The sequence below is a fragment of the Neomonachus schauinslandi genome, chromosome 9 (assembly GCF_002201575.2).
Source record: "Neomonachus schauinslandi chromosome 9, ASM220157v2, whole genome shotgun sequence".
Taxonomy (NCBI): Eukaryota; Metazoa; Chordata; class Mammalia; order Carnivora; family Phocidae; genus Neomonachus; species Neomonachus schauinslandi.
In genome coordinates this window covers 36,012,280-36,037,616 of record NC_058411.1, presented here as the reverse complement: position 1 = coordinate 36,037,616, position 25,337 = coordinate 36,012,280, and the positions used below count along the sequence as shown (strand labels likewise).

At 38.0% G+C, this 25,337-nt stretch overlaps 1 pseudogene; it reads left to right on the top strand.

Moving 5' to 3' along the window:
- The window catches only part of LOC110590584, a 34,051-nt pseudogene extending 10,819 nt beyond the window's left edge, over positions 1–23,232 (top strand).
- Positions 23,233–25,337: the final 2,105 nt, after the last annotated feature.

Here is a 25,337-nt window from a genome sequence, read left to right as displayed (position 1 = left end):
AAAAAAAAAAAAAGAGTAAATCAAACTCAAACCAAGCAGAAGGAAGGAAATAATAAAGATTAGAGAAGAAATAAATGAGAAAACAAACAACAACAATAAAGAGGCAGTCAATAAAACTAAAATTTGATTCTTTTAGAAAATCAAAAAAATTGACAAACTTTTAGCTAGACTGACCAAGAAAAAATAGAGATGATACAGATTACTAAAACCAGTAGAGAAAGATGGAACATAACCACTCACACTATAGGGATAAAAGGATCATACACAAATATGATGGAAAGCATTATGGCAACAAATTAGATAACCTAGGTGAAATGTACAAATTCCTAGAAAGACACAACTACCAAAACTGACTCAAGAAGAGACAGAAAGGGGTGCCTGGGTGGCTCAGCTGGTTAAGCGTCTGCCTTCAGCTCAGGTCGTAATCTCAGGGTCCTGAATCCAGCTCCCTGCTCAGCAGGGAGTCTGCTTCTCCCTCTCTATCTGTCCCTCCCCCCTGCTCGTGGACATGCCCCCTCTCTCTCAAATAAATAGTAAAAAATAAAATATTTGTTTATTTATTTTTAATAAAATATTTTTTTTTAAAAGAAGAGACAGAAAATCTGAATAGATCTGTAACAGGTAAAGAGATTGAATTAGTAAAAACAAAAAACAAAAAATAGAAACAAAAACAAAAAAACCACAACCTCCCACAAAGAAAAACCTGTCCAAATGCTTTCACTGGTAAATTCTATCAAACATGTTTTTTTAAGTTGTTTTTTTTTTAAGTAGTCTCTACCTGATGTGGGACTCGAACTCACGACCCTGAGATCAAGAGTCACAGGCCCTTCTGACTGAGCTAGCTAGGTGCCCCTCTATCAAACATTTAAAGAAGAATTAATACCAATCCTTCACAAACTCTTCTAAAAAATGGAAGGGGGTGGGGGGGTGGATATTTCCCTTTCATTCTGAGTCTGGCATAACCTTGATACCAGAGTCAGATAAAGACATAACAAGTACAGTACAGACCAATATCTGTCGTGAAGGTAGACAAAAAAATTCACAACCAAATATTAGCAAACCAAATCTAGCACCATGGCCAACTGAGTTTATCCCAGGAATGTAAGGTTGGTTTAACATCCAAAAACCAATCAATGTAACACATCATACTAATAGAATAAAGGGGGAAATTGTGATTATTTCAGTAAACATAGCAAAGGCATTTGGCAAAATCCAGAATCCACTATGAATTTTTAAAAACCAACAAAAACATACTCTCAACTAACTAAAAAAAAGAGAATGACCTGATAACAAGCATCTATAAAAAACCTACACCTAACATACCTAATGGTGAAAAGTTGATTATGTTCCCCAGTAAGATAGGGAATAAGACAAGGATATCTTTTCTCACCACTTCTGTTCAAGATTTAACTGGAGATTCTAGTCACTGCAATCAGGCAACAACAACAACAACAAAATAAATAAATGTCAGTCGGATTGGAAGTGAAGAAACAAACTGTCTTTATTTGTAAATGATATAACCTTATACATAGAAAACCTTAACAAATCCACAAAAAGCATTATTAGAACTAATAATGAATCTATTATGGTTATAGGATATAAGATCAATATACAAAAATCAAATGTAGTTCTGCATATTAACAATGAACATCTAAAAGTGAATGATGCCATATACTAGGACTTCAAAAAGAATAAAAATATTTAGGAAAAATTAACAAAAGAAATGCAAGTCTTGTACACTAAAAACTACAGAATGTTTCAGAGAAAAATTAAAGATCTAAATAAATAGAGAAACATCCCATATTGACTCTAGCAATCACTAAAAAGAGGCCAAACAACTCAATTAAAAAATGAATAGAAGAGTAGATATTTCACTAAAGGATATATACAAATGACTAATACACTCACGAAAAAGTGTTCAACATCATGAACCATTAGGGAAATGTAAATTAAAACCACAACGAGATACTACTACATGCTAACTAGAATGGCTATGAAGACGACAGCCCGTACCAAGTGTTAGTGAAGTTGTGGAGAAAGGGGAATCCACACATTGCTGGTGGAATGTAAAATGGTGCAGCCCCTTTGGAAGACAGTTTGGCAGTTACTTAAAAAGTTAAACAGATTTACCGTATGATCCAATAATTCTACTCCTAGTGATTGCCAAAGAGAACAGAAGGCATCTGTCCACACAAAGACTAGCATGTGAATGTTCATAGTGGCGTCGTCGTTCAGAATAGCCAACAAGTGGAAACAAATCAAACGTTGATCAGCAGGTGAATGGGTAAATACAATGTTCATATCCATACAATGGAATCCTATTCAGCAATTAAAAGGAACTAGCTACTAATATATACGACAGAGAGACTATATATTGTATGATTCCATTTACATGAAATAGTTAGAAAAGGCAACTTTATAGAGACAATAAGCAGATCTGTGATTGTTTAGGGCTGGGGATGGCAGTGGGGATTCACTATAAATGGACACAAGGGAACTTTTTAGGGTGATGGAAATAGCCTAGAACTGAATTGTGTTTGTTGCACTGGTCAGTACATTTACTAAAAATCATTGAATTGTACTGTTAAAATAGGTGAATTTTATGTTACGTGAATTACACCTCAATAAAGTGTTTAAAAATAAAGAAATTCAATAACTTGTCACTTTTTAACATATTAATAGAAACCATTCCAACGATAAGGATGATACTGAGCCTTTGTTCGGTGCCAGTCACTGCTCTAAGCACTCTACTCAATCCTCACAACAGCCTCTTATTTCGTAGACAGAAATCGATACTATAATCCCATTTGCAAATGAGGAAACTGATGCCCAGAGGAGTTAAGTATCTTGTTCAAGTTTGTGCAGCAGATAAATAGGTGAGCCAGGGTTCATATCTAAGCAATTGGTCTAGTAAACATGGTCTCACCTCTCTGCTAATATAAATCAAATTTTATGATATTTTTAAAGATCTAATGAAGCAGCATCATTGCAAATTTCTCCTCTTGAAGTTGTAAAAATATACAATATACCAAATTTGATAGTACAAAGCAGGGGAGGAAATGTGTTATTTTTCCGTTTTAGGATAATAGTAAAAGTGCTTCATCAGTGGCCTAGACACTAATGAAGAATGGCTTCCATTTTCTTTTCCTTCCAGTTTTATGGCAGGAGGCAATATATATCCTGAAGAGATAATGGACTTTAGAATTGAAATCACTGAGATTTGCTCTCTGAATCTGCTACTTAAGTTATGTAACTTGTTTGGAGCCTCATTTTTCTTATCTATAAAGATAGATTTAATAATGCCTACACCAGGATTGTGTGTAGGAGACACGATATGAGTTAATGTATATAAAATCTTAGCATCATGCCTTGCTTCTGTAGACACTGAACAAGTGGGAGCTTTCTTTAGTCATCAGGCTCGGGTCTCCTCTTATACATTAGAACCAATCATGTCTTCTAGCCCAGGGCAGGGCAGTTCTCTTAAGACTTCTTAGCCAGATTAAACCTGAAATTTAGAGTTTATCCATGGCTTTATTTAGTTGGCTACTTGGTTATATGTGATCTAGCTTAGCATATTAAAATATAGGATGAAGAAGCTCCTCTTCTGCAGGCACACATCTTACCTAGAAATCTGACTTTAATAATCTTCTCCCATGCTGGATGCTAACCAGACTCCAACCCTGGTCTCTAAGAGATATTATTTCTCTGTTATCTCCTAGGACCTTTAAGGGGTATGATCAGAGCCTCCCTTAAGTGTGGCTATCGTCAAAACACCTCCTCAGAGTTCTGATGGAGGGAAGAAAGGTGGCTAGGAACAGATCTTGTTCTCATGCTAAGTTTTGTGGATGCCGAGTATTACCTAATATCTATGGGGCCCAAGGCCCTACTCACACAAATCACTGAGAGCCATTTTAGAGTAAGTGTGGGAAACTTCCTCTATCAGTGGCCACTGACATGTATTTATACATATTAAGAAAACATGTACTGAGGGACAGATTTTTGGAAGCATATTTTTTTCTTTATGACAGAAATAGAAAATGTTTATCTACTTGGTAAATTACTGACGCATTTTGTCCACTAGATGTCAGTATTGCGCTTGAAAAATAAACATGGTCTCGTGCTTTTATAACATAACATGTTGTAAAATGAAAGTTAAATTTTTTAACATTGAAATGGCATTTTTCTTTCTTTTTCTCTAACAGAAGAAGATCCCACCAGATGACCCAGACTGATCTTATTTCAAGATAATTTCCTTTAAAGAGAAATCAGGAAGGAATTTGTTATACAGAATTTAGATCTGGAAGCATCCAAAGCCTGCTGAGGAATGACAGTTTCCAGTATAGAAAGTAACTTTAACATTTTCTGTTAGTTTGTTCATTCTGGGGGAAGAGTTCTTTCAACTTGTCCTTTAACTCTTCATGACCTGTGTCCTGTTTCCAACCAGGACCAGCTTTCTTCTGAGGTTGGGAATTGGAACACCTTTCCAATATTCTTTCCTGCTTCCACATCCCAGCCCCTTCTGTGAGCCAAGTCCTCAAAACACATAGTATAATCCTGTTTCAATTGTAAAATTATAACCTAAGCATTTCTTTATTCATGGAATTAAAAGATAAATCAGAATTTTTCTTTGTTTTCCTTTCCCCATTGTATTTACAAATGAAATGGAACCTACCAGCATATTGTTTTTTGAGCCCTCAAATATTTCTCTATCCCTGCAGTTATATTGAAATAGAACAGATGGAAGCACAGTAGGATCTGTCACATATGCTACACAGAGAGTCAAAAGGCTATCAGTGCTTTCCAAAACAAGCAAGAGAAAGAAAGGGGGGCAGAGGGTGCAGAGAACAGTGGCTATTCTTGATATATGTTAACTGGTACCACGTGGCTCATTAAACTGTTTTGAGAAGGAAGTTAAGCCCTGGAAAAACCACTCTCTCCATAAATGCTACTTTTTTCTTTTTCTTTTTTAAGTAGGCTCCATACCCAGCATGGAGCCCAATGCAGGGCTTGAACTCATGACCCTGAGATCAAGACTTGAACTGAGATCGAGACCTAAGCTGAGATCAAGAGTTGGATGCTTAGCCAACTGAGCCACTCAGGTGCTCCAAGGGGTAAATTTTTTTTTTTTTTTTTTTCTTTCTTTTTTTTTTTTTATAAGAGTTTATCCTTTTTTTTTTTTTAAGATTTTATCTATTTATTTGAGAGAGAATGAGAGACAGAGAGCATGAGAGGGAGGAGGGTCAGAGGGAGAAGCAGACTCCCCGCCGAGCAGGGAGCCCGATGCGGGACTCGATCCAGGGACTCCAGGATCATGACCTGAGCCGAAGGCAGTCGCTTAACCAACTGAGCCACTCAGGCGCCCCAAGTGCTAAATTTTCTAAGCACTATTTTATTTTGTTTTATTTTTTTTAAAAAGATTTTATTTATTTATTTGAGAGAGAGAATGAGAGACAGAGAGCATGAGAGGGAGGAGGGTGAGAGGGAGAAGCAGACTCCCCGCTGAGCAGGGAGCCCGATGTGGGACTCGATCCCAGGACTCCAGGATCATGACCTGAGCTGAAGGCAGTCGCTTAACCAACTGAGCCACCCAGGTGCCCTCTAAGCACTATTTTAGTTGTATCTCACAAATTTTGTTATATTTTTATTATATTTAATTCAGAATACTAAAAAAGTTTCCACTGTGTTTTCTTCTTTCATCTGTGAGGTTTTTGGACATACTGTCCTCAATTTCCAAAAATTTGGGGATTTAAAACTTACCGTTCTGGGGCGCCTGGCTGACTGAGTCAGTAGAGCATGCAACTCTTGATCTCAGGGTCATAAATTCAAGCCCCACATTGGGCGTAAAGTTTACTTAAAATTTTTTTTTTTAAGATTTTATTTATTTATTTGAGAGAGAGAGAGGGAGAGCACAGAGGGAGAGTGAGAGGGAAAAGCAGACTCCCCACTGAGCAAAGAGCCCAACGTGGGGCTCAGTCCCAGGACCCTGAGATCATGACCTGAGCCAAAGGCAGATGTTTAACTGACTTAGCCAGCCAGGTGCTCCCCGCTCCCCCAATTTTTTTTTTTTTTTAAGATTTTATTCATTCACTTGACAGAGAGAGAGACAGTGAGAGAGGGAACACAAGCAGGGGGAGTGGGAGAGGGAGAAGCAGGCTTCCCGCTGAGCAGGGAGCCTGATGTGGGGCTCAATCCCAGGACCCTGGGATCATGACCTGAGCCGAAGGCAGACACTTAATGACTGAGCCACCCAGGTGCCCCTATTTTTTTTTTTTAAATTATCTTTCTGTTCTTGATTTTCAGGTTAATTTCATTGTGGTTAGAGAAAATATTCGGGATGACGAAATCAATCCTTTATAATTTATGAAGACTTGCTTTATGGCCCTGCATATAGTCTATTATGGTAAGTGTTCTATGTATCCTTGAGAAAAATATATATTCTGCAGTAGTCAGAGGATGGTGTCTACACAGGCTGAATAGCTCAAGCTGATAAATTATGTTGTACATATCTTCTATACACTAATTTTTTGTCTGCTTGTTTTATTTGTTACTGAGAGATAGGGGTTGAAATCTCTATCTCTGTAGACTTATCTATATCTCTTTATAGTTCTGTCAATTTTTGCTTTGTATATTTTTTTGAAGCTATGTTAGATAATGTGCCTAAAGAGGCATCTAGCTGTTCAGTTGGAAGAGCATGCTACTCTTAATCTCAGGGTCATGAGTTTTTGTCCACGTGGGGTGTAGAGATTACTTCCATTAAAAAGAAAACTTAAAAAACATAATAATGTGGGGTGCCTGGGTGGCTCAGTACTAAAATAAAAAAAGGTTACAAGCCCCGATGTTTATAGCAGCGATGTCCACAATAGCCAAACTGTGGAAAGAGCCAAGATGTCCATCGACAGATGAATGGATAAAGAAGATGTGGTATATATATACAATGGAATATTATGCAGCCATCAAAAGGAATGAGATCTTGCCATTTGCAACGACGTGGATGGAAAAGGAGGGTATTATGTTGAGCGAAATAAGTCAAACAGAGAAAGACATGTATCATATGATCTCACTGATATGAGGAATTCTTAATCGCAGGAAACAAACTGAGGGTTGCTAGAGTGGGGGGTGGGGTGGGAGGGATGGGGTGACTGGGTGATAGACACTGGGGAGGGTATGTGCTCTGGTAAGCGCTGTGAATTGTGCAAGACTGTTGAATCTCAGATCTGTACCTCTGAAACAAATAATGCAATATATGTTAAGAAAAAAAAAAAGAAGAAGAAGAAGGTAGCGGGAGGGGAAGAATGAAGCGGGGGAAATCGGAGGGGTAGACGAACCATGAGAGATGATGGACTCTGAAAAACAAACTGAGGGTTCTAGAGGGGAGGGGGGTGGGAGGATGGGTTAGCCTGGTGGTGGGTATTGAGGAGGGCACATTCTGCATGGAGCACTGGGTGTTATGCACAAACAATGAATCATGGAACACTACATCTAAAACTAATGATGTAATGTAGGGGATTAACATAATAAAAAAAAGGTTACAAGCCAATTATTTAAGTCTCCATATCAATGACCTATTTTTTTTTTAAAGATTTATTTATTTATTTGAGAGAGCGAGAATGAGAGAGAGAGAGAGTACATGAGATGGGGGAGGGTTAGAGGGAGAAGCAGGCTCCTCGCCGAGCAGGGAGCCTGATGCGGGACTCGATCCAGGGACTCCAGGATCATGACCTGAGCCGAAGGCAGTCGCTCAACCAACTGAGCCACCCAGGCGCCCTCAATGACTTATTTTAAAAAATAGCAAATTAAACTGAAAAAGGTAGAAGGAAAGAAATAAACTTAAGAGCAGAAATTAATGAATTGGAAGATAGGAATGCACTTGAAAAAAAATTAAAGCCAGGGGGCGCCTGGGTGGCTCAGTTGGTTAAGCGACTGCCTTCGGCTCAGGTCATGATCCTGGAGTCCCTGGATCGAGTCCCTCATCGGGCTCCCTGCTCGGCAGGGAGTCTGCTTCTCCCTCTGACCCTCCCCCCCCATGTGCTCTCTCTCATTCTCTCTCAAATAAATAAATAAAATCTTTAAAAAAAAAAAATTGGGCGCCTGGGTGGCTCAGTTGGTTAAGCGACTGCCTTCAGCTCAGGTCATGATCCCAGGGTCCTGGGATCGAGTCCCGCATCGGGTTCCCTGCTCTGCGGGGAGCCTGCTTCTCCCTCTCCCACTCCCCCTGCTTGTGTTCCCTCTCTCACTGTGTCTCTCTCTGTCAAATAAATAAATAAAATCTTTAAAAAAAAAAATTAAAGCCAAAAGTTGGTTCTTTGGAAAAATTAATAAAACTGATAAATCCCAGTAAAGCCAGTAACAAAAAGAAAAGCAAAAATTATCAATGACTGAAATAAAATTGGATATTTCTATAAATCTTATAGATATTGAAAGGACAATAAAATATGAATAACTGCATGTCAATAAAAGGTGACAGTTTAGATCAAAAGCACAAACTATTTGGTTAAAAACCTACTAAAACTGACACATAAACAAATTAAAAAGATGGATAGTCTTGGACGCCTGAGTGGCACAGTTGGTTGAGCGTGGGACTCTTGGTTTCAGCTCAGGTCATGATCTAAGGGTCGTGAGATTGAGCCCCGGGTCGGGCTCCATGCTGAGCTCAGAGTCTGCTTGGGATTCTCTCTCCCTCTCCCTCTGCCCTTCCCACTTGTGCTCTCTCTTTCTCTCTCTAAAACAAATAAATAAATCTTAAAAAAAAAAGATGGATCGTGTTAGATACATAACAAAAACTAAAAATTCAAATTGTAACACCTTCCCACCATGCGTGGACAGAGACAAGAAATATGAACAAGTCAAAGTAAGAGAGGTCTGACAACAGGCATGAGATTTAGGTCTTTAGGACTTTGGACTTATCCTTAATTGTAAGAACAGAGCAGAATAACTCAAGTCCTGGGAGAATAGGGCAAAGACATGTTAGTAGCTAAGATGTCACTTGAACTATTAGCGTTTCTTAAATTCCTCATAACAGAGGACAAAAGCGGTTCCTGGTCCTGGTGTGGGGCTAAGTTTTCCAGTGGGAGTGAATTAGCTCCAGCCATGTGATGAAGTTAAAACAAAGTGGGAAGAATCCACACTTGATGGTGTGCTTAGGTAGTGTTCAGGTCTACAAACAGATTTTTCTGTTTCTTATTTAATAATCTCAGCAGGCATGCACTGAAGTCTAAGAACTTTATGCATCTCAATGAACGTACCTTCGAATGTGTCCCTCACACAGGCAGGATCCTTGTGAAAGGCTCTTTTACCCCATATAAACTCTTGCTTTTGAGCAGCAATCTTGTTTCTACACCATAAGCCATTTTGCTTAGGTGGTCTAACTACTTCTGGTGATCATTTCTTTCCCATCCTGTTCTTTGTGCCCCAGGATTGACAGTTCCTGACTACCTTTGTTTCCTTGGCGAAAACTTAGACTTTGGTTCCTCATTGTTCCCATGTCCATAAGATATAGGTCATCATCCCGACCCTTCTCTTTCCATCTTCATTTCTCACAAGACCCTAACCCAGGCCAAATCTCCAGGCCTATTTTTGGCCCAAGAAGGGATTTTGAACATTTTGATTCTGCTTCACTCTGCCCTTTTTTTTTTAAAAATAATTATTTATTTATTTTTGGGGGGGGAGGAGTGGCAGAGGGAGAGAATCTTCCAAGCTGACTCCCCACTGAGCAAGGAGCCCCATGTGGGGCTCGATCTCACGACCCTGAGATCATGACCTGAGCCAAAACCAAGAGTGGGACACTTAACCAACAAAGCCACCCAGGCACCTCATGCTTCGCTCTGCCTTTTTTTTTTTTTTTTTAAGATTTTATTTATTTATTTGAGAGAGAGAGAATGAGAGACAGAGAGCATGAGAGGGAGGAGGGTGAGGGGGAGAAGCAGACTCCCTGCCGAGCAGGGAGCCCGATGCGGGACTCAATCCCGGGACTCCAGGATCATGACCTGAGCCGAAGGCAGTCGCTTAACCAACTGAGCCACCCAGGCGCCCTTCGCTCTGCCTTTTAAAAAGAGTTTCTGGAGTGCCTGGGTGGTTCAGTTGGTTAAGTGTCTGCCTTCGGCTTAGGTCATGATTTCAGGGTCCTGGGATCAAGTCTCACATCCGGCTCCCAGCTCAGTGGGGAGTCTGCTTCTCCCTCTGCCCCTCTCCTCTGCTCATGCTCACTCAAATAAATAAATAAATAAATAATCTTTAAGAAAAGAGTTTCTGTGTCTTGCTAGGTTCTCTCTATTGTTCTTTCAAATCTTGCTCTATAATGGAGAAATTATTTTCTAGTGTTTGTTTTTCTCCTAAAACTCTTGAATAGCAGATTATGTAATAAATAGAGCACTAGTAGCCTGGGTTCTCTTTCTGTCTCTCTTTCTTTCATAGGCATGTGTATGACACCAGCTCCTTGGATCTTGGTTTTATGATCTGTTACTTAGAAAGAATAATTTCTAATGCACCAGCTGTTAAGTTTCACATTGTGTGCTTTCTGCTCCCTGAATGGCAGCTGTCTGGCTGAGGTACTTTTCGGGTAACTATAGAAAGTAGTTTAGCAGAGAGGCTAAGAACATGGAGCGCTGCACCGCCTAGTACAGTAGCCACTATGCAAACGGGGATATTGAGCACTTAGAATGAAGCATGACTGAGTGCTTAAACTGAAGTACAATTGAAGTACAAATTGAGATATCTTCTAAATTACAATCAGTGTAGTAAGCCAATGCAATTAACCATATTAACAGACCAAAAAGGAAAAACCGTATGATAATCTCTCAATATATGTAAAAAAATTTAATAAAATCCAACATCCATTTCAGATTAAAAATAAGCTCTTAGCAAATTAGGTATAAAAGTTTTCTCAACCCGATAAAGAGCAGCTACATAAAACATACAGCAATATACTTACTGGTATAAGAATGAATGTTTTTTCCCTAAGTTCCAAAACAAGGTAAGGATAGCTACTCTCACCAATCTTTTCAATCTTGTACTGAGAGTTCTAGCCAGTGCCTTAAGGCAAGAAAAGAAATAAAAGAACATTCAATTTGTAAAAGAAATGATGAAAACTGTCTTTAGACTCACACAACATTATTATCCAACTAGAAAATCCTTTGGGGGGGGGCGCCTGGGTGGCTCAGTTGTTTGAGTGTTGACTCTTGGTTTCAGCTCAGGTCATGATCTCAGGGTCCTGGGATTGGCCGTGTCAGGCTCCCCACTCAGTGTGGAGTCTGCTTGAGGATCTCTCTCCCTTTCCCTCGGCCCCTCTCTCTAAAATAAATAAATACATCTTTAAAAATAATAATAAAATCCTTTGGGATTAAAAAAAAAAAAGCCAGAACTAAAAAGTAGGTTTAGCAAGGCACCAGGTTGCAAGATCATTATATGGAAATCAACTGTACCAAGACTGATGTCAAGGAGCTTACTGCCTATGTCTTCTTCTAGGAGTTTATGTTTTTAAGTCTTAAAATTCAAGAATTTAATCCATTTTGAGTTAATTTTGTGTATGGTGTAAGATAGTGGTCCAGTTTCATTCTTATGCCTATGACGATCTACTTTTCCCAACACCATTTGTTGAAGAGACTTTCCTTTCCCCATTGTATATTCTTGGCTCTCTTGTCATAAATTAATGAACCATATATATGTGGGTTTATTTCTGGGCTCTTGACTCTGTTCCATTGATCTGTATGTCTGTTTTCATGCCAATACCATACTGTTTTGATTACTGTAGCTTTGTAATACAGTTTGGAATTAGGAAGTGTAATGCTTCCAGCTTTGTTCTTCTTTCTCAAGATTGCTTTGGCTATTCAGAATATTTTGCAGTTCCACGTGAATTTTAAGATTGTTTTATTTCTGTGAAAAATGCCATTGGGATTTTGATAAAGGTTACATTGAATCTGTAGATTGCTTTGGGTAGTATGGAGTTTTGTTTTTTTTTTTTTTTAGTATGGACATTTTTAACAATATCAGTTTTTCTAATAAATGTGCATGGAATATCTTTTCATTTATTTGTGTCTTCTTGAATTTCTTTCATCAATGTCTTACAGTTTTCAGTGTACACATCTTTCACCTTTTCACCTCCTTGGTTAAATTTATTCCTAGGTATTTTATTCTTTTTGATGCAATTGTAAATGGGATTATTTTCTTAATTTCTCTGATAAATCTCCTTGTCTTTTAATCTGGCTTCCACAATTTAAAACTTGGCATATAACCAAAATACAATTAAATGAAAGGTCAACAATAAAATATAGCCCCACCCCCAACACCCTGTATAAATATGGAAATCTCAAAATGCACTTATGTAGAAGCATTTCCAGAATGGCAGAATAAGAATCTATGAAAATCTGCTCATCCATAAAAGCAAGAGAACATTGATAAAAATTGTCAAAATCAACTTATTCAGAACTCTGGAAATTAACAAAAGGTTGGCAATATTCCAGAATCATTTATTCAAGAAAAGCAGTTGAATATCAGTAAAAACCGCAAGCTTTGTGGCTTTTAGCTTACTCTATTCCCATCCCCCTCACCCCATTTCCCATGTAGACTTAAAAATCAGCAGACTCACAACTATGATAGTTGTAAAAACCAGAAGCCTAGCAGTCACTGGTGGGAAAGGGCAGAATGGATCTGAAACTCCCCACTTGTTCCATCCCCAGAGAATTGTCAATATATGACCTATCTTAAGCTCCTTGTAAAATTTCATTCCCAAGGGTCGACTTTATTTGACCTGACTCAGAGCTCACTTTGTGTCAATAGCCTTATCCTTAGGACATTTGTCAGAAAGAAGTAGTGGGAATTGTTTAACAGTGAAGATGCATGAGGCAGTGATACGAGTTGGAGCTAATAAGAGGCTGACTAAAAAATATTAAAAGGAAAAAATGTGGCATGAGATGTCCATGTGGGGCTTTGCAAAGCTCCAAAATATTCCTGGGAACCTAGAAAGACATGTGCATGTGCAGTGCTCTTCCTATGCTCAGCAGAGACCTGAGAAGACCCTAGCTCCTCACCTCTGACTGACCTTGGGGCTCTGCACAAGCAAGAAGTGAAGGTGAAAGCACAATTGTAAATTGTCTGCTGGAGCATTCAAAACATACTCCAACACAACACAGAGCAGTGCTTAAAAGGAAAATGTGTTATTGTAAACACCTATATTAAAAAGGAAAAAAGATGAGGGCGCCTGGGTGGCTCAGTGAGTTAAGCATCTAACTCTTGGTCTCAGCTCAGGTCTTGATCTCAGGGTTATGAGTTCAGGCCCTGCACTGGGCTCCACACTGGGCATAGAGCCTACTTAAAAAGAAGGAAAGAAAGAAAGAAAGAGAAAGGAAGGAAGGAGGGAAGGAAGGAAGGAAGGAGGGAAGGAAGGAAGGAAGGAAGGAGAAAAGAAAGAAAGAAAGAAAGAAAGAAAGAAAGAAAGAAAGAAAGAAAGAAAAAGAAAAAAGGAGGATGTTAAATCAATAAGCTATCTTTCCACTATAGGAAAGTTTAGCAAACTAAATTTAAAGCAAACATAATAAAGGAAACAAAAAAATTAGAGTGGAAATAAATGAAAAAGAGAATAAAAAATATATATAATCCAATGAAACCAAAAATTGGTTTCTTGAAAAGATGAACAAAATTGACAAACTCTTAGGTAGCTTGACAAAGCAAAAAACAAGTCTCAAATTACTAAAATCAGGAATGAAAGAGGGGACTAGTGACCCTACAGATTAAAGGATTATAAGGGAATAGTATGCCAACAAATTAGATAATTTACATGAAATAGACAAGTTCCTAGTAGGACAAAACTAATAAAAGAAGAAGAAAATTTAAATAGACATACCTATTGGAGAGATCATATTAGTAATAAAAAAATCTTCCCATAAATAGAAGTCCAGGCCCAGATGGCTTCAATGCTGAATTCTACCAAACCTTTATTTTTTATTTTTTTTTTTTTTAAAGATTTTATTTATTTATTTGAGAGAGAGAGAATGAGAGACAGAGAGCATGAGAGGGAGGAGGGTCAGAGGGAGAAGCAGACTCCCCGCCGAGCAGGGAGCCCGATGCGGGACTCGATCCCGGGACTCCAGGATCATGACCTGAGCCGAAGGCAGTCGCCCAACCAACTGAGCCACCCAGGCGCCCTCTACCAAACCTTTAAAGAAGAATTACCACCTATCTTTCTTTTTTTTTTTAAAGATTTTATTTATTTATTTGACAGAGAGACACAGTGAGAGAGGGAACACAAGCAGAGGGAGTGGGAGAGGGAGAAGCAGGCTTCCCGCCGAGCAGGGAGCCTAATGCGGGGCTTGATCCCAGGACCCTGGGATCATGACCTGAGCCGAAGGCAGACGCTTAACGACTGAGGTGCCCCTACCACCTATCTTTCACAAAGTCTTCCAAAAAATAGAAGAGGAGGGAACACTTCCTAATTCATGTTATGAGGCTAGTATTACTCTGATATCAAGACCAGACAAAGATATCATAAGGAAAGAAAACTACAGGCTAACATCTCTTATTAATATAGATATAAAAATTCTCAAGAAAACACTAACAAGTCAAACCCAGCAACATGGTAAAGGATTATTTATACACCATGCCCAAATGGGATTTATCCCAGGAAGGCAAGGTTGGTCTAGCATAGAAAAGTCACCAATGTAATAAAACATTAACACAACAAAAGATAAAAACGACATGATCATCTCAATAGATATAAAAGATAAGCTCTCAGAAAATTAATAAAAGAAAGAAACGTTTTCAACCTGACAAAGGACATTTGATGAAGAAAAGTATAACTAACAATACACTTAATGGTGAAAAACTAAATGCTTTCCCTCTAAGATCAGGAACAAGACATGGATGTCTACTCTCATTACATCTATCCAACATTGCACTAGAGTTTTTATCCAGTGCAATAAGAGCAAAAAAAAAAAAAAAAAAAAAAAGAATTAAGATTGGACAGGAAGAAGTTAAAATGTCTTTAATGTAGATGACATGATCTTTTATGTAGAAGATCTTATTGTATCTACCAAAAAATACTGAAAGTAATAAATGTGTTTAGCAAGGTTGTAGGATATGCAATCAATATACAAAAATCAATTGTATTTCTATATGCTGCCAGTAAAAACTCAGAAATTGCAGTTTGAAAATACCATGCACAATGGCATCAAAAAGCATAACATACTTAGGAATAAATAAAAGAAGTGCAAGTCTTACACAATGAAACTACAACACATCGTTGAAAGAAAGAAGACCTAAACAATGGAAACACATCCCATTATCATGGTTGGAATACTTAATGTTGTTCAGATAGGAATATTCCTTAAATTGATCTACAGGTTAGATGCAATCCTTATAAAAATCTCAGCTGCTTGGGCGCCTGGGTGGCTCAGATGGTTAAGCGTCTGCCTTCGGCTCAGGTCATGATCCCAGGGTCCTGGGATCGAGTCCCACATTGGGCTCCCTGCTCCTTGGGAGCCTGCTTCTCCCTCTGCCTCTCTCTCTCTCTCTGTCTCTCATGAATAAATAAATAAAATTAAAAAAAAAAAATCTCAGCTGCCATTTTTTGCATAATTAGGCAAGCTGATCCAAAAACTCATGTGGAAATGCAAGAGACCCAGAATAGCCAAAACAATCTTGAAAAAGAATAACAAATTTGGAGGACTCACACTTCCCAATATCAAAACTTACCAAAAGCTACAGTACTCAAAATAGGATGTTCCTGGCATAAGGATAGACATATAGATCAATGGAATAGCATTGAGAATCCAGAAATAAATCCTCACATTTATGGTCAGTTGGTCTTTGGCAAGGGTGCTAAGAAAATTGAATAGAAAAATAATAGTTTTTTTAATGAATGGTGCTGCGAATAACTGGATAAAGACATGTAAAAGAATGAAGTTGAACTCCTACCATCCACAAAAATGAAGCTGAATCTCACACCATTTATAAAAATTAACCAAAAAAGGAACATCAAGTTAAATGTAAGAGCTAAAACCGTACACAAACTTTTAGAAGAAAACCTAGATGAGTATCTTTGTGACCTTGAGTGAGGTAATGTTTTCTTAAATATGATGCCAGAAGTACAAACTATAAAAGAAAAAGATCATTGAATTTCATCAAAATTAAAACTTTTTGAGCTTTGAAGAACTCCATCAAGGAAGTAAAAAGACAACCCACAGAATGGGAGAAAATATTTGCAAGTTATATATCTGATAAACATCTAGTATCCAGAATTTATGAAGAACTCTTAACAACAAAAGACAACTCAATTAAGAAATGTACAAAATATTTTAATAATTATGACTCCAAAAAAAAAAAAGGCAAAGGCAACAAGCACATGGAAAATGCTTAACATCACTAGTCATGAGAGAAATACAAATCAAAACCACAGTGAGATACTGCTTCACACTAGGATGGCTATAATCAAAAAGATAATAAGTATTGGCTAGAGGGGAGCCTGGGTGGCTCAGTCGGTTGAATGTCTGACTCTTGGTTTCAGCTCAGGTCATGATCTCAGGGTAGTGAGATCAAGCCCCACATCCGGCTCCCCATTCAGCGGGGAGTCTGCTCAGGGTTCCCTCTCTCCCTCTGCCCCTGCCCCTCCTCCAAAAATAAATAAATAAATCTTTAAAAAAATAAGTATTGGTTAGGATATGTACAAGTTAAAACACACATTGCTAGTGGGAATATTAAATGGGACAGCCACTTTGAAAAACAGTTTGGCAGTCCCTCAATTGTTAAATACCGAGTTACCATATGATTCACCACTCCTAGAGAAAGAAATACAATACAGGTCCCATAAAGGGACCTGTATGTTCACACAAAAACTTACATACAAGTTTTTGTGTGAACATAAAGGGACCTGTATGTTCACACAAAAACTTACATACAAATTTCCATAGCAGCCTTATTTGTAATAACCAAAAGGTGGGAAAAAGCAAATGCCTTTCAACTATTGAAAGTGGTATATCTATATGGAATATTATTTGGTTATAGAAAGAATGAAGTGTGGTACCTGCTATAAAATAGATGAACCTTAAAAACACACTTAAGAGAGGGGCACCTGGGTGGCTCAGTCGTTAAGTGTCTGCCTTCGGCTCAGGTCATGATCCCAGGGTTCTGGGATCGAGCCCCGCATCAGGCTTCCTGCCGAGCGGGAAGCCTGCTTCTCCCTCTCCCACTCCCCCTGCTTGTGTTCCGTCTCTCGCTGTGTCCCTATCTGTCAAATAAATAAATAAAATCTTTAAAAAAAAAAAAAACTAATTAGAAGGGGCATCTGGGTGGGTCAGTCAGTTAAGCATCTGACTCTTGATTTCAGCTCAAGTCGTGATCTCAGGGTCCTGGGATTGAGCCCTGAGTCGGGCTCCCCACTCAGCAGGGAGTCTGCTTGTCTCCCTCTCCCTCTGGCCCTCTGCCTGCTCATGCATGGTCTCTCTCTCTCTAAAATAATAAATAAAAAATAAATAAAAATAACTAATTAGAAAATAGATGCTTTTGAAAATTTTAATATTCAAGAAACCACATCTTTATGGGACCTGTGTTCATATTTTTATTATTATTAATTTATTATATATGATTATCATTACTTTGATTTGTAATAGCCTGTCAATGGCAAAGAAATTTGTAGATAAATGTTCAAAATAAATATAACAGGGGCATCTGAGTGGCTCAGTGGTTAAGCATCTGCCTTCAGTTAAGGCTGTGACCCCAGGGTTGAGCCCCAGGTCATGTCCGGCTCCCTGCTCAGCAGGGAGCCTGCTTATCCCTCTCCCTCTGCTCCCCCGCTCCCCCGCACCTCCCCCTGCTCCTGTGCATGCATGCGCACTCTCTCTCTCTCTCAAATAAATAAAATCTTACCAAAAAAACAAAATAAATATAATGGGTTAAAAAATACAAAGCTAACAATATGATTTTCATATTAATCCCCCCTAATACATTGCTCTAAGCTCTTGAGATAAATTTCTTGGCTATCAGGCAAGAGAAAGAAACAGCAGAAATAGGAGGGAGAAAAGATGGGAGGAAAGAATCCAGAAAGAGAGAAACAGAGACAGAGACAGAAAACATAAAAATTAGTGGATGAACGAAAAAAGACAAATGGCTAGAGATTCAGAGGAGCAGAGACGTGCACATACACACCAAGGAAGAGGAGGAGGAAGCTCTTTAGTTACAAAGGACTCAGTGTAGGAGAAAAATACAATGGAGGTAGACTCACAAAGAAGAACAAGAAGAAAATAAGCAAGAAGGGGAAAAAAGAAAAAGACCAGAGAAAGATGATCAGTAATTTTTCAAGTATTGGTGCAAAAAATTTATTCTGTTTCACAGTATCAGCCAGTGAAATTCAAAACATATAATTGCTCATTATCAAAACTACTTGAAATTTTAATTAAACTGCTAGCCAATATTCTAACGTTGTGATTTTCTCTAATCCTGGTGAAGTTGTCTTCTGAATTTGAAAATCATAATTTGCCAAGAGAAAATTATTATTTTAGGTGCAGCTAAGGAGTCCAGAACACAATTATCATGAGGGACTGGGTGTGACATTTGGTGGATTCTCCATTTCTGTTTTTGTGTTTACCTATTGTCATAGAAGAGAAATGACCAGAAAAAAGCTATAGTTGTTAATAAGCTAGAGCTTAGCAACTTAAAATACACCAAAGCAGGAAAATTTTATTGGTAAATAACAATGCATGTGTTGTGTCTATTTGGACTTCTATTTAAGCAAAGGAGAAGGGGCTACTCAGGAGAAATAAAGGGAATAAAGCCCATTGCTGTTGGAATTCAAGGTGTCTAAAATAAAAAGAATTCTGTATGGCGCTGTAGAGATAACACTTTAATGGTAATTCATCCCCCCCCAACTGAGGCAGAAGAAAAAATAAGACAAAAAATAAGCTCAGTATTTTCACATGTAGATTTTAAATATTAAAAGCATCAACAGTTATGAAGTTCTAAGATACGACATGGCCTGAAATCCTGACGAGTGGTCAAATGTTCTATTTCTTTCAGGTAAACGTGAACAAATAAGTTCAGGCAATGTAGACAGTTTAGATTTTATTTATTTATTTGTTTGTTTGTTAATTTATTTATTTACCAGAGAGAAAGAGCACGAGCATGGGGAGCAGCAGGCAGAGGGAGAGGGAGAAGCAGACTCCCCACTGAGCAGGGAGCCCGACGTGGGGCTCGATCCCAGGACTCTGAGATCATGACCTGAGTGGAAAGCATCTGAGCCACTCAAGCGCCCCCAAAGTAGACAGTTTAAAAACAAAGGGTAAATGAAGTTTTATGAGTTCATTTGGTTTGTAGAAATTCAACTATGTAGTTATGTGTTATTTTCCTGTATGCATATTATTCTCCAGCAAATAGTCATTTTTTAATCAGATCATGTTATGTACTATTATTTCATTAATACTAAAATATTTATTAAATATCCACGTATATGTTCTCCTCTACCAATGCCAAAGGAGGTAAAACACATAGATATAGCCCCAGTCTTGTACTTTTCTTTCACAATTAGATAACATATGTGAAGAGAGACATAAAACAGACCAACAGACACTTGATGTGCTGACCACTGATTGACATGAGTGCTACATATCTTTGTATACGATAACACCACAGCTAAATAGTAGCACCTTTTCTTTAATATCATCTGTTTATACTTTGTCTTTGAGTAATTGTCCATGGATCATTTAGAAGTAGTATCTGTTCAGGGGCGCCTGGCTGGCTCAGTCAGTGGAGCCTGTGACTCTTGATCTTGGGGTTGTAAGTTCAAGCCCCATGTTGGGTGTAGAGATTACTTGAAAATAAAATCTTAAAAAAAAAAAAGAAGTAGTATGTGTTGAGAATGCCAATTATCTTTCCAAAGCTCATCAAATTAATAACTCATTATTGATGGCATACAATGTGCTCTATCCCCTTTCTTATTCCTTTAACCCAATGTTTCTAAAACTTCAGTCTTTCGCTTACTATCTTCACAATTTTTGCAATATCATCATACCAACCGTGCTATTATTTTAAAAATAATTTTAACTCATATTCCTTTCATTGTAATACCTACTTTAACCTAGTCCTAAACATTGATATCTAGAGAGTTGCAGATTTGTTTTTTTAAAAAGGTGTGTCTAGGTATCCTCAACTAAAATAATCACGTAAGCCCCCAGTGATATGCTAACCATACTTGAATAACCACACTGTTAAGTCAGCTTTGCTATCACCTAGCAAGAATGATAAATGTGGGCGCCTGGGTGGCTCAGTTGGTTAAGCGACTGCCTTCGGCTCAGGTCATGATCCTGGAGTCCCTGGATCGAGTCCCGCATCGGGCTCCCTGCTCGGCAGGGAGCCTGCTTCTCCCTCTGACCCTCCCCCCTCTCATGCGCTCTCTCTCTCTCATTCTCTCTGTCTCAAATAAATAAATAAAATCTTAAAAAAAAAAAAAAGAATGATAAATGTACCAACATAGAATCCTGCCCTGCAGAACATAAGCTGCTCTATCTTCTATCTCAAAAGGTAGTCTTATTTTTTGTAATCTAAGTAGACGCATTCCAAGATACACATAGCAAAGAATATGTAAAGAAATCTGAGCTTCTTAATTTAACTATTTCACAGATCAAAATATTTCTTAAAAATTCATCTGTGTTTTTCTTTAAAGTTCTTCAGATTGATTTAGTAATTATTGATATTTACTCTGATAATAATGACACAAATATATTGCTGTCTCTTAATTTTCAACATGCAGAACAGTGTAAATCAAACAGCATTCGTGGAGTTTAAATAATAAGGAAAGAATTGGATCTGGAGAATAAATGAGGCTCTCTTTGCTCATTTGTTCAACAAGTGTCTACTGAATGCATATTATGTGCCTGCCCTTTTTCTAGGTGCTAAAGATGCATCAATAAAAAAACTTAAAAATTGATAAAACCACTGTAATCATGCGTACATAAGAATTACTGTAGTACAAAATTTTATGGAAAAGTTTTAAGATACACATTTGTCTTTGATATACTCCCACCACTGTTTTTTAGTATCTCATCCCTTAATTTTGAAAATCTCCAAATTCTTAATTAATATTTTAATTCATATTTATAATTATTAAAAATATTCTCAGCAAGACTATGGACTCTGAGAAACAAACTGAGGGTTCTAGAGGGGCGGGGGTGGGGGGATGGGTTAGCCTGGTGATGGGTATTAAAGAGGGCATGTTCTGCATGGAGCACCGGGTGTTATACGCAAACAATGAATCATGGAACACCACATCAAAAACTAATGATGTAATGTATGGTGATTAACATAACATAATAAAAAATATATTCTCAGCATTTGTGTATAATAAAATATTTCTAACCTATAGAAATGTGCAGACAATAATATAAAACTTTATTCTTCCATTTGTTCAGACTAAAAACATTGGGGTCACTGATTGCTTTCACTTACTATGCTTCATAATTACTGCAATATCATTGTACCAACTATGCTATTATTTGAAAACATACTTTAAAATTGATTCATTTTCCTTTCATTCTAATACCTACTTGATTCCTCACCTTTACTAACATCTCTAAAATTATGTTGAATGTGCCTTCAAAATATATCCAGAATCTACAACTTCTCATCATCCCACTGCTGCCATCTTGGTCCAAGACACCATCATCTGTTGCCTGAATTATTACAATAGCCTCAGAGTGGATCTGCCAACTTCTGCCCTTGCCCTCCTCCTCATGCATAGTGTAGCCTCAACACAGCACCCAGAAGAACCTGTTAAAATGTAAGGCAGATAATATTCTTCCTCTGCTCAAATCACTACCATGAATTATCATCTCATATAGAATAAAAGCCAGAGCTCTTAATATTCTATTTCTACAAGTTGTCTTTTTGTAGGTAGTTATTTCATTTTCACTGTTAGATGATATCCTCTAGTAAGAAAATAACTCATTTTATTAATCTACTCTTTTATCTATGGACATTTGGGGGCCTTTCATTTGCTTTGCTATTATAAATAATGCTGACATAAGAAATGCTAAAGGAAAGGGGTACCTGGGTGGCTCAGTCGGTTAAGCGTCTGCCTTCTGCGCGGGTCATGATCCCGATGTCCTCTCTGCTCAGTGGGGAGTCTGCTTCTCCATCTCCCTCTACCCCTCCCCCTTGGCTGTACGCTCTCTCTCTCAAAGAAATAAAATCTTTTTTAAAAAATTAAGGCTATATTTATTCAGTTTCCTAGCAATTACATTGCTAGGTATTTACCCAAGAGAAATGGAAATGTATGTTTATAATCTGACTTGTACAGAATATTTATGCAGATTTATCTATAATAACCCCAAATAGAAACAATCCAGTGGCCATCAGTGAGTGTGATATACAATAGAAGATTAATTAACAACAAAAATGAACAAACTGCTGTTAAGGCAAAAAACGGATGAATCTGTAGGGGCAAGAGCAAGCTGCCCTAAGATAGGCAACTTTGGCATGGAAATTATCTTGACTTAAAAGCAATCAAAACCCAGTTGTTTTCAGAAAACAACCTCCTCGGACGCTGAGAGGCAGGTTCCGAGGCTGCAGCACCTGGCCGAGTCTGGCGGTGGCCAGACGGTGGCCCGCAGCTCCTGCGCGGTTGTCCAGGATAAACCAGAAACATGGGAAAACCAATGGAAATGTTTTAAAGTACTTCTCTTTAATCACTTTTGTATCCAGCTTCCTTTGATCTGTGGAACTTATTATTTTACAGAGTATTTTAATATACCTTATGATTGGGAAAGAATGCCAAGATGGTATCTGCTTTTGGCAAGATGCTTCGGCTGCGCAGTGATTGAGGATACCCGGCACTATTTCCCGCATAGGCTCTTCCATCACGAAAGAATATATAAATATATTCATAAAGTTCATCATGAGTTTCAGGCTCCATTTGGAATGGAAGCTGAATATGAACATCCCTTGGAAACTCTGATTCTTGGAACTGGATTTTTCATTGGAATCATGCTCTTATGTGATCACGTCATTCTCTTTTGGGCATGGGTGACTGACTATTTGTTTGATAGAAACTATTGATGTCCATAGTGGTATGACATTCCTCTCAACCCTTTAAATCTGATCCCTTTCTGTGCTGGTTCTCGGCATCATGATTTCCACCACATGAACTTCATCAGAAACTATGCTTCAACATTTACATGGTGGGATAGAATTTTTGGAACAGACTCTCAATTTATTGCCTACAATGAAAAGATGAAGAAGATTGAGAAAAAGACTGAATAAATATCTAAACCTTCCTGAACACACACACTTTCCTGAATTGAAGCGAGTAGCTAACGTTGCTTCTGCACAGCAGAAATAAGCAAGTGTCTTGGCTGTTAAGTGATACAAAGAACATTAACAACCTTTAATTATCTTCCTAGTGGGAACTTTTTCTACCTTACCTAAAAGTTCTGTATGTGTAGAAATAAGTATATATTTAAGTACGATTTTCATGAGGAAGTTGTAAAGGCCTTGTTGCTAACCTTACAGAAGGGTTTTAAGTAATGGAAAAAGTATTAATTTCTGTCTTTCCCCCAGTAATACCATAGGCTTGAAGTTGAAATTGGTCTTTAAAATCTTTTAAATATATAGTGGCCATTTCAGAAACTCTTAGTAGGGTGCTGGCCTCATATTGAACTTTAAACATTTTTTAGAATTTGCCTAAACATCAAAGTATCATGGGTTGAACCATATCAATTGACAGTGGGTGAGGCTGCCGAATCAGGAATAGCCAGTACCAAGAACTTCACTCTTGTCCTGAGCTGACCGGGTTGGGGTGATTCTCTTTCTTTGAGAAGTCTTTTAGGATTGCACTGTACTACTGATATCTATAAATTAAGGCATTTCTGAATTGTTGTAAGTGGAATATTTTAGTCTAAAGTTTTTCGGGTTACTTGAATTTTTTTAAAAATTGAGCTTTATTTCTGCTATTTACCCTTTCCTTTTTGTATTTCAAGTTTTCATTATACTTAAAACTATCTTGAAACGTGAACTGACTTGCTGTATTTGCACTTTGAACTATTGAAATAAATGTGATTTTTTTTTTTTTCTGAAAAAAAAAAAAAAAGAAAGAAAACAACCTCCCCCCTCAACTACCTGCCTGTGCCAGGAAGAGAACTCTTAACAGAGATTCCTCTTTACCTAAGAAACTTATCTGCAGAACAGGGCAACCTTTATTTTCCAAACATCTCTCACCTTCCTGCTAATGGTCTTCCTTTCCTTTGTGTACCCAGACCTCTACCCCTCTCCTTAGCTCAGATAAACTTCATGTTGCCTGACTGTGGAATTCCATGTCTATGTGGATTCCCTATACCTATAAAGGTAAATTTGATTTTCTATGTGGATTCTGTATACCTATGAAGGTAGATTTTATTTTCTTCCTATACCTATGAAGGTAAATTTGATTTTCTCCTGTTAATCTGTTTCATGTCAATTTGACTCTCTTAGTCCATCTAGAAGGACCTTGAGGAGTAACAGAAATTTATTTTCCCCCAACAAATCTCAAAAACATTCTTTTCAGGGAAAGAAGCCAACACAAAAAAATGTATACTATATAATTTCATTTATATAAATTCTAGAACAAATAAAACCAGTCTATGCTGATAGAACTCGGATCAATGGTTGCCTGGAGGAAGGAATTGACTACAAAGAGGTACAGGGGAATTTTCTGGAGTTATGTAAATGTTCTATGTTTTGATTGTGGAAATGGTAGCACATGTATATATGTTCATTAAAACTCATTGAACTGGGGCACCTGGGTGGCTCAGTCAGTTAAGCATCCAACTCGTGATTTTGGCTCAGGTCCTGATCTCATGGGTCTTGGGATTGAGTCCCACGTTCAGCTCTGCACTCAGCGGGGAGTTCTGCTTGAGGTTCTCTCTCTGCTCCTCCCCCATCTCACCCTCTCTCTCAAATATATAAATCTTAAAAAAAACCTCATCGAACTGCACACTTAAAATCTGTGCATTTTATTCTAAACATTACTCCTCAATAAAGTTTATTTTTATTTATTTATTTATTTTTAAGATTTTATTTATTTATTTGAGAGAGAGAGAATGAGAGACAGAGAGCATGAGAGGGAGGAGGGTCAGAGGGAGAAGCAGACTCCCTGCCGAGCAGGGAGCCCGATGCGGGACTCGATCCCGGGACTCCAGGATCATGACCTGAGCCGAAGGCAGTCGCTTAACCAACTGAGCCACCCAGGCACCCAATAAAGTTTATTTTAAAAATAATACTACTAGAAACATATAGGAGTCATTTTTTAAAAAAGATTTTATTTATTTATTTGAGAGCATGAGAGAAAGAGAGAGTGAGCACAGGGAGAGGGAGAGGAAGAGGGATGAGCA